The following is a 10,958-nucleotide window of genomic DNA, read 5'->3' as shown; positions in this document are numbered from 1 at the left end:
CACTTTTCTCTTTATCATAATAAGTCCTCATGTTTGAAATATTGGTGAATAGGTAAACTGAAAAAGTCTTTGATGAAAAAGATAGTGTAAGATGGAAAGATTGTTACCATATTAAAATAACATTCTTTTCCTTTCTTATCTTTGTTTTTCTTTCTTTTCTTTTATTTCCTTTTTTAGAGGAAATAAAAGAAATTGTGAGCAGGCAGGGAGAGACTGAGGGAGACAGAGAGAGAATCTCAAGCAGGCTCCATGCTCAGTGTGGGGCCCAACATGAGGCTCAATCTCATGACCCTGAGATCATGACTTGACCAGAAATCAAGAGTCAGATGCTTAACCAACTGAGCCACCCAGGGGCTCCCAAACAAAATAACTTCAGATCCACTCTTACCTATTTAGAAAATTTCTATGAGCAACCTCTAAAGATGAGACATGTGCAGCCCATAAGTACTCCAACAGGTCATCAAAGCTACTAGAATGTGACTTTACATGCTGCCAAAGACAAAAAATGTACTGATATTTAGGCAATTATAACAATCTGTCTTCTTGAAAATCAATTCTATTTACAAATATAATTTTTCAACATTCTAAGTAAGGGGAAAACATTTTTTTTCCTAAGAGTTCAGGTATGAAAGATTTAATGCTGAACACTCCCTAAAGACATTAATATAAGCATTTTAATTACTATTGATACTGAATCCATACAAAAGGAATAAACCATGTGTTTTTAGAAATGTTCAAGATTTCACGGCTCAGAACCACACCTTTAGTATTTTATGTGTTTTTCTCTTGCCATGCAATGAACTTCCCACCAAGTGTCAAGGGTAAGAGTGTTTTATCTAATCATATGCAATTTAATGAACAAAACTAAAGGGAACTGAAGAGAACTAAAGGGAAACCCATTTTTAGTCATGTACTCTTTCACTCATGGCTCATTACTTTAGATATCAATATTTGATTCTGACTGTTAAATGCTAATTCAGTCAACTCATATGTGATTTTTTTTATCAAGACAGTTGAAATAACCTGATCAAATTCACTAAACCTATTACACAATTGTATTTCTAGACAAGTTATTGCTCAGTTGACCTGAAATTATCATGAGCTAGGACACTTCATGCACTGTTAAGTCATAATTTCTCTGGGCTCACATGTGTGTATATAATTTATTTGGTATGAAAATAGTAGATAGCATGACCTTGATACAGTATTGGTAATGAGGATGTTAATGAGGTATGATGTCATGCAGCAATTCACTCATACTAATACTGTTGTAACTACAATAATTTCATATTAGCAGCTTTTTTCATTAAGAACAATTGTTTAATGTATTTTTTAAAAAGCTACATTAAGTGCTATTCAAAAATTATCTGGCACCCTTGAAGGGTATAATTAAAACACGAGGGTCACCTGGGAGGCTCAGTCAGTTAAGTGTCTGCCTTTGGCTCAGGTTATGATTTCAGGGTCATGGGATTAAGCCCTACTTCAGGCTCTCTGCTCTATGGAGACGCTGCTTCTCCCTCTCCCTCTCTCTGGTGCTCTTCCTACTTGTGCTCTCTCTCTATCTCTCTGTCAAAATAAATAAATAAGATCTTTAAAAAAACACTAAAAAAAAAAAAACCCTAGTAAAATTCATTCCACTTTTTCATTGCTTCTGGAAATGATGAATGGCAGTTAGAAACATTGCAACAAAAATCTATCTGATCCTTTGTTGGTGGCAGAAGGTGACCTTGTCTGATGATATCCCCATTATGCCGGAATCAACTGCAGCCAGGAAGGGCACTGCAGAGAGATAATAATTAAGTCTGTATAGAAAAAAGGTTATTAATATTGTTAACACAAAAAAGAGTCTTTTTCAAAGTAAAGGAATCTATCATAAAAGTAAGCCTAAAGATCTAGAAATGTTATAAAACTTAAGTGGTAATTTTGGGAACTTTGGAAATTTTATCAGAAATTTCCCCTAGTGTTTTATGCAATTTGAATATGCTTCTCCTAAAAACCATATTTTCATAAAGCAAAATTGATATATCTTGTAGATTTATTATTTTAAATCACAGATAATAATTATACTGGAATTTTAAAATATTAATTAAATTCTAAACATAGTAAGTGAAAAATTTAGAAATGAGTAACAGAATTAACTAACTAGAGTTTAAATAAAAACTTGAAACAAAAAAATTAGTAGCAGAATTCTATACTTCTCTAAGTTTTTATTTGAAATCTGAAAATCTGATGTAGCTTTATAATATTCTAATATTTAATCTAGATATTTCTCTTGTTAGCAGGTTTTATCTGATAACATAACAAATTCTTATTTCTGTCTTATGTATTTAAATCAAGTTTTGAGGTTCCTGATTTTCCCAAATTGATATTTTTATAATTGGATAAACTAATTGGTAAATTTAAAAAATACTTAACTCAAGACTCATCTTCAAAACACCCAGATTTGGGTCAAACAGATGATTTTTGCAATGATTCTGGTTTGGGTTTTTGTTTCTTTAATTGGCATCCTAGGTTAAATTGATTTTTTGTGGAAAGGTCATCAATCTGAGGTTTGACTGTCACATTGAACTCACCAGCCTACCAACTGTCCACAGAGATACACAGATGAGCCCCAGACTTATGGCCACAGTCTGTACTTTGGGTAGGATCAGCTAATCTGCCTAAAAGAGAGGAAACCCAGAGTTAAGTTTACTAGGCACCTTTCTAAGCTGTAGATACAATATGTAACTAGACATAATATGTTTACAGGAATAAAGAATTGTATCAGCCTTCCCATCATGTCTTTCCTTCGCTTGATGACTTTCGGCTTTCCATCTGCCATTCATATTTTTTCCTTTAAAAAATTTTTTTTAAAGATTTTATTTATTTATTTGACAGACAGAGATCACAAGTAGGCAGAGAGGCAGGCAGAGAGAGAGGAAGAGAAGCAGGCGCTGAGCAGAGAGCCTGATGAGGGGCTTGATCCCAGGACCCTGGGATCTTGACCTGAGCCGAAGGCAGAGGCTTTAACCCACTGAGCCACCCAGGTGCCCCTATATTTTTTCCTTTTCCTTGACGTCTGTACAATGCTCAATTCTCTCTCATGGGCCCTATTTTTTTTTAGCATCTGCATCTGTGTCTTATATTTACTAACTACTCTTTATCTTCAATGTTAGAGTGACTATTCATGTATAATAAGCAAAATCCAGGCTCTATTTGCTTAAAATCAAATCCTTTTTCATTGCTTACCTACCTACTTGTTGACCCTGAATAAATAACTTCTGCAAGCCTCAGTTTTCTCGTGTACTTACTGAGAGACTAGCAATAATAACTTCAGAGAGGTTTGGGGTTATTAAATGAAGGGCACAAAAAATGCTCAGCTCAGAGAATATGTGCTTCCATAAACATTAGCCATTATTGTATTTTTATCTCTTTTCTCTTTGTCATTCTCTCTCATCTCCTACTTTCAAAACATCCCATTCTGTTTCATTCATGCTTGAGTTTTTTGTACCTTCTGCATACACTCCCTGCAACTCCTTCAACTATCTCTGACTTTAAGCCCATCTCTTTCCCTGTTTCCACCATTTTTATACTGGCTTATTCTCTTTACTCCTGCTAACCTTCTGTTATCTCTGGCTTCACGCTCACACTGTTTTGGCTCTTCACTCGCCACTCCAGCTTCTCTTTTGCCCAGCTATTGGGCACCTCCCCTTCTTTTCTCCCAGTGCTCTTTTCCTCCAATGTTTATTTATTCTTCTTTCTTGTTCCTCCCCTGTGTTCACTAGATCATTTCTTTTCACCGGTTCTGTTTCCCACGAACCTGTTTTGTTTCCCTTTTACTTTTCATTCTGGTTTCTCATTTGGCTCTTCTTGGCCTGCTTATCCTTCAGTGGACAAGAGGAAAAACCTGGGTAATTTCTGTTAATGCATAGAAATTTCTCAAAATTGTTATTCCTCTTCTGAACTGGAATAATATCCAAATATGTGAAACCTACCTCTCCTGGTTCTTGGGTTTTGTCTCATCTGGGAGTTGTGAAATCTGTTTCTAAGACTCTCTGTCCTTTTTAAACCACTCCATCTTTGAGGATGTTTACCCATGATGCAAATCTAAGGATTTCCTTATGTCGTTAACTTCTCTGTCTTCTCCTCTACAGTCCTCCTTAATTAGAGACTCCCCATTGTCTCCAACTGCGCATGCTTGGGACTGTGAGCCCTTGACCTTGACAATCAAGGAAGATTGCACCCTGAATTTCCTGTTCAGAGTTTCACTACTGTTCTTGACATCTTCAGCACTTTCCCCTTCTTTACAGTTAAGCTGGGCCTGCTTACTGCTGTTTTATCTTCTGAGGCACTTTTTTTCTTTGTCTTCCCATGGCAAAAAAAATACATCATTCTCAATAAACCTGACTAAAACTGCTTTCTGTCATCCCTATTTTTCCAGAGCAAAATTAATGTTATATTTGTTACTATTCAAATCTATATTTTGCTGTAAATTTACTGTATTTTTTCAATTATATTACTTCTGTAACATACATTATGTATATCCCGTCCTCCCAACATTTCCCTCTCTTTTTGTCTTTTTCTTACATATACCATGCTAACTCCAAACTCTGTCCTTTAGTTCGTTCTATTTCTTTCTTCATGGATTTTTTTTTTAAGCTCTTCAACGTTCTTTTTACCAAGATTTACTTCAAATCTTACTCTATTCCCAGATTACCCTAACTCACAACATTCACTTTATTCTAGTACCTAATGCTTCAACTCTTTGTCTTATGGCTAAATCATTTCCAACTCTCCTTTTTTTACTTTTTCTTTTTTTAATTTAAATTCCATGAGCCAACATATAATGCATCATTAGTTTATAACACAATGTTCAACAATTAATTAGTTGCATATAACACCCAGTGCTTATCACATCAGGTGCCCTCGTTAATGCCTTCTTAACCATGCTGTGAGTGCTTTGACGGCAAGCAATGATATCTACTACCAATTTCTTGCATGCTTGCCATAGTCTTCCCTTTTTTCGTCTATTTTTCTCTTTGGTGTCACTGCCTTATCCTGTATTCTCCCAGTATTCTCTTCCCAATTCAAACATTATTCTAATTAAAATTTTGGCTAACCAATAAAAATGAAAAATACTGACATATGCAACTAGACAGATGAATCTCAAAATAATTGTGACAACTGAAATAAAACAGACTAAAAAAAGAGCACTCAACTGTCTATATAGAAATTCTAGATAATGCTGTCTAAACCGCAGTGATAAAAAGCAGATCAGTGGTTACCAATGAAGTTGAGGAGTGAGGGGCATGAGAAGTTAGAGGAGTGGGGAGGGATGAGAGAGACCAGACCAGGGAAGTTCTTGAAGGTGAGAATACAAAGGGGAAAAGAAAATTTTTAGAATAACTTACATGTCCACTATCTGTGCTGATAGGTCCAAGGCTATGGATATATATCAAACTTCCCCCAAAATGCATTTTTAAATGTGCCATTTAAAGTATGTTTATTGTATATAAATAAAACTATACTATACTATTGTATATTTTTAAAACCTCTGCTAAGCAACCTAGAGGCACTTACAGTGTTTAAGTATTTTGTAAGCATTAGATGCTTATTACTAAACTAAATCATATGCTTAAGAGCCCAATTAAAACTGTCCAGTCTGACTTTAAAGACATCTCTTTGATGGACCCTCATCATTCTTCTTAAATTTACTCCCCACTACTCTTTCATGTTCCAGTTCTCCTGCGAATCTGGTAGTCTTCTGGTTCAACCTGCTATCATTGCCATCTTTGTAATTTGTATTCCAGCACTTTTTTCTAACAATGTCTCCATCAAGCTCTTGGGCCCTACTTTCTTCCCATGATATTCTCAGCCCATAGTTGTCACTCTCCTTCCTGAGCTACTCTTGTATTTACAGTCCTTATCTCATCTTTGAGACTTAACATACTGTTGGTGAAATACTTTTATGGGCTAATTTCATAACCTGTATTTCTGTTTTGGTTTTCTCCAGTCATATTACAGAGTTCAGCTCAATTAAATACTAAGTGAAATTAGCCACTTAAGAAACAGCAGAAGGGAGTTGGGGTAAATTGGAAGGGGAGATGAACCATGAGAGACTATGGACTCTGAAAAACAATCTGAGGGTTTTGAAGGGGCGGAGGGTGGGAGGTTGGGGTACCAGGTGGTGGGTATTATAGAGGGCACGGATTGCATGGAGGACTGGGTGTGGTGAAAAAAATAATGAATACTGTTATGCTGAAAATAAATAAAAAATAAATTAAAAAAAAAGAGAAATAGCAGAATCTCATATATTGTATTCTAAAATGAAAATAAAATTTTGAAAGTACCATATCCAATATTCTACTTCACTCTTCACTCATTACTGGACCCAGGGCTGAAAACTTTCCTAGGAACAGATGGGTGCACACTTTGGGGGAATTGGTTATTGTTTCCAGTGGACTTTATGTTTAAATGGAAATTATATTGGATGTCCAGAGATCCCTTCACAAGCTTGGTTTTAGCGCTAGCTTAGAATGTCATCACAGACCAGACCTACGGTCTCTTCCTACCTTAACTGTTTTGTTCCTGTATGTACTCTTCAGTGCTTAGAACTTGGCAGGTAAGAGGTATTCCATAAATACTTGCTAGAAATTAAGCATGAGATTATGCAAATGCTGGAAAAGTCATAGGAAAGTGAGAGAAAAAAATCAATTTTCAAAAACATGATGCTAAATGTGCATGTACTACTTCCTAATCAATTCACACTTAACGGGTCATTGTGATGAAAAAGAGACTTTCTTACCTGTATGATATTGCCATCCATGATGTACAGGCAGTCCCCATAAAATATTTTGTTCATTTTCTGGTGACAGTTTTGCAAAATACTTGGCCGTCTTGTTCAGGAGGATTTTATATGACCCCAGTCTATCGGGGTAATGCCAGAAGTTAATGATGTACTTTCCATTTTCTGTCTTATAGTCACTGAACTGATCAGGACTTTCTTTCCACAGAGGGGAATACACATCAGAGATATTAGATGCTTCTGTTAAAGAAGCAAAATACAACCAGTTATTACACAGATCCAGGAAAGATGGAAAACCATGGTATTTAGCCTGGAGATTGACATTATGGCAAGATCTTTATTGGGAAATAGAGGAGGAAGCTATATTGTTTTTCTGCATCTTGATTCATCAACACTTAGAATTCCCTTCCATGGCAGTAAGAAGGTGGAGGTAGGGTCTCTGAGTGGCTCAGTGGGTTAAGCCTCTGCCTTTGGCTCAGGTCATGATTCCCAGGGTTCTGGGATCAAGCCCCGCATCGGGCTCTCTGCTCAGCAGGGAGCCTGCTTCCCTCTCTCTCTCTGCCTGCCTCTCTGCCTACTTGTGATCTCTGTCTGTCAAATAAATAAATAAAATCTTTTTAAAAAGATTTAAAAAAAGAAGGTGGAGGTAAACAAATGCCTTACCAAACAGATTAGGATACATCCCTTGTTAATCATCTCCCAAGTAAAAATTGTTGATTATATATCAGTTTCTAGAATTTTTAGCAGAAAATTTTTTTAAAGAGGATTTGAAAATTTTTTTAAAGTGGATTTTTAAAGTGGATTCTTCCAAGTGTCTCAGGCAGCAACAGTGGTGCAGAAGCCCAGGGCAGTAGATACAAAATAAAAGTAGATACTGCAGTTAAGCTACACACTGCATGTGTGAAGCAGGTCAGAGCTTGGTGCGGAACTATCCTAGCAGCAGTAGCTACAGTCAGCAGAGAGGCTAAGAGGATTCAGCAGTGATGCACAGACATCAGTTCAGAACTGCTGTACTGTAACCTGATCATAAGCCGTCACTGGGAATATGCAGGCCACAGACTCATGCAGACCCAGCCCTTCTCTATATGCAGGTGCTGTGTTTTTACTACAATCACAGTGAGTTGCCAGGGAATTCTTTATCAAATAAAGAATCCCAAGCCTCAGACTTCATTCAGTGGATATTTATTGAGCAGTGTCCTTTCTCCTGGTGCTCCATCACCACTGGTCGGCCATGGTGAACTGAGTAGGAGAGATGCTGGTCTTTGAGAAGCTGAACAAAGGATTACTGCTAAGAAAATTAATCTTTAGTGAATGTAAGGAATTTGAATATGTAATAGAAGAATTTTACTTTCTTTTAACTTAGCCGCTGCCCTTCCATTCAATGTGAAGGTGGGGCTTCTCTTTCTCCCTGTTGCATCCATTGTTGGCGTAGAGAAGGACAGGCTGATACGCCAGTCAGCTCCAGATCTTATCATCTCTATGTCAGTTCCAAGTCTTGTAATAGTAACATTGCTTTCCTGTGGTGCACCCTCACTGCACACGGAGGTGAACACCTGGTCCTTGTTGCAACACCCTGTGGAAATTAGGGCATGAGGAGCTGGCACCAAGTTGTTCTATGAGTAATGAATGTCTGTTTTCTGATCCAGAGACACCTTGTTTCTTGTCAAAAATTGTATGTACATGAAATAACAAAATACACAAATATACATATGAAAGAATTCTTGGATATAAGGAAGAGATTCTGTAAGGGACATAGAGCTGATGGGCACATGGACATATTAACCAAACCACATGGTCAACTGGGCAATATCTGAAACTCTACTTTTTTCCTTCTTATTGGAAGAAAGTGGTTGAAGGTGGTTAAAACAAGTAGCCTAAGTGAGAGTTTTGGTTTTTCTTTCCAAGTGGGGCAAGAACACATTTATAGATACTGAAATTAGTGTTGATTTTATGCAGAAAGAAAACATTAGAAGTTTATTGTCTGTGCTCCTCCTCAGGCTGGAGAACAGACAAGGGAGTCCCTAGAGTGGGTATAGGGATTTGTATGGGCTAAAGTCATAAGTCTATGCAGGCATTTTTTGTTTTTGTTTTTGTTGGTTGTGGGTTATACTTTCTTTCCAGATAGGGAAGCAGATTAAGTAGTTGAAAAAGCTAAATGGAGAGCTTTAAGCGGGCTGAAAACCATAAGAGTGATACTTTGCTCCACCTTGAAGGTAAATCTGATATCTTGCTGGTTTGGAGACCCATTCTCTCCATCCCACTAATCCTCTGCTTCCTCTGCACTGACCTCAGCTGCCCCAAGAATTAGAGCTGGAGACAAAGTCTCCTTGTCCCTCACAGAACCTAAGAATCTATGTATACTGAAAAACACCAAAGGCAGGGAGGGACTGAACTCTTTATAGCCCTTTTGGATACTAGGGCCCAAATCACCATCTTGCTTAGTCCCATGTAAAAAAGTGATGCTGAGCAGAGGTGGCCAAAGCCATGGACTCTAGAGTGGAAACCCACAGTACCATGTGAGAGAGCAGAAATAAAGAGCTTCTGAACCAGGGTACCTTCTAGACACTGAGAAGGATGCAAATGAAGAACCAATGAGGATGAAAAGCTTCTCCAACAGCTCCAACCATCACCTCTAGTCTAACCCACCTGCCAGTTCCTGCTTCCCTAAGTCCTAGGTAGGAAGTAACAGTGTCCTGCAAGATTGATTGGATCCCTTGAAAGAAGTTTAACTGATAATAGATCAGTTTGTAAGAAATTTTTGTCAGAAAATAATTCCTAAGCCTCACACCTAATTTGACAGATGTTTATTGAGCGGTGACTTTTACTCTTGGTGCTATATCAGCACTGGTCTGCCATGATGAACAAGGTAGCAGAGAGGACTGTCTTTGAGATGTTGTTGGTTCACAACCTTCTCAGGAACTTCCCCCGTATCCTCTGAAACATGAGGAGAGCAGGGAGAGATGGAAGAAAGAGGCAGGCCACTCAAGGTTGATAGATAGTAGCTTTCCTAAGCAGTGGAAATTTACATAGGAGGCTTGTTTTGGACAGCAGCAAGATAAATGTATCCCTGCATCCACCTCCCAAATCTTAAAATTTATGAAGTGGCCTTAACGGGATTTAGTCACATTTATCATGTTGGTGTTTTCAACACCTACATCCCTTTCTCATGACAACATCCTTGGAATCGTCTCTGGGAGTGGGAAAGGCAAATGTAACCCATATTCCAAGGACAGAGGGACCGAGGTGGGGGTGAGGGGCTACTGAGGCTCTGAATCCAGCTCATGGGTCGACTGGTGGTTATACTTTTTTTCCCCCATGTCTTTAAAAATGTAATGTCTCAAAAAAGAAGGTTGTTTTATTTGTGATAGATGAACTTTACCATAAATTTGACTTTTTTCAAGTTTTATTGAAGTATAATTGACAAAATTTGTATATATTTAAGATATATAATGTGATACCTTGATACATATACATATGATAAAATAATTACTACAATTGAGCTAATAGCCATCCATCACCTCCTGTAGTTACTGTTTTGTGTGTGTCTATGTGTGTGTGTTGACTAAAGATCTATTCTCTTAGCAGATTTCAAATATAAAATGTACTACTAACAGTACTTGCTGTATTGTACATTAGATCCCCAGAACTTGTTCATCTTATAACTGAAAGTTTGTGCCCTTTGACCAACATCTCCCCATTTCCTCCACCCTCCAGTCCCTGGCAACCACCGTTCTACTCAGCTTATGTGAGTTCAACTTTTTTAGATTTCACATGTGAGTGGGGTCATGTAATATTTGTCTTTCATGTGTCTAGTTTATTTCACTTAGCATAACGTCCTCCAGGTTTATCTATGTTGTCACAGATCACAGATCCCCTTCTTTTCTGTGGCTAAGTAATATTCCATTGATAAGTTCTTACAATTTGTGTTCTAACAGAAGAGAACGAAGTGCATATGCAATGCTGGAAGACTGAAGAGGAGGAGGAAACATCTTAATGTCTAAGAATACTGACAGTGGAGTAAGAATGGTTATGCATCATTTATTAGGTCTGAAAAATTTTTTTTCCAATTATGATATATTTAATGATCTTATCTTTTAGGCAATATTGGCATTACTAATCCTAAGAATTCAGGATGTCATTTTAAACAACCATGAATCTAGATGTAATGCTTTTT

General features: G+C 37.3%; 1 pseudogene; it reads right to left on the bottom strand.

Annotated features, from left to right (window-relative positions):
• Window positions 1-384: 384 nt before the first annotated feature.
• Window positions 385-7,084, bottom strand: LOC122899950 (annotated as a pseudogene).
• Between the last annotated feature and the right edge of the window lie 3,874 nt (window positions 7,085-10,958).

This window comes from Neovison vison, chromosome 1 (assembly GCF_020171115.1).
Source record: "Neovison vison isolate M4711 chromosome 1, ASM_NN_V1, whole genome shotgun sequence".
In the NCBI taxonomy this organism is placed as follows: Eukaryota; Metazoa; Chordata; class Mammalia; order Carnivora; family Mustelidae; genus Neogale; species Neogale vison.
This window is presented reverse-complemented; position numbering and strand designations above follow the sequence as displayed.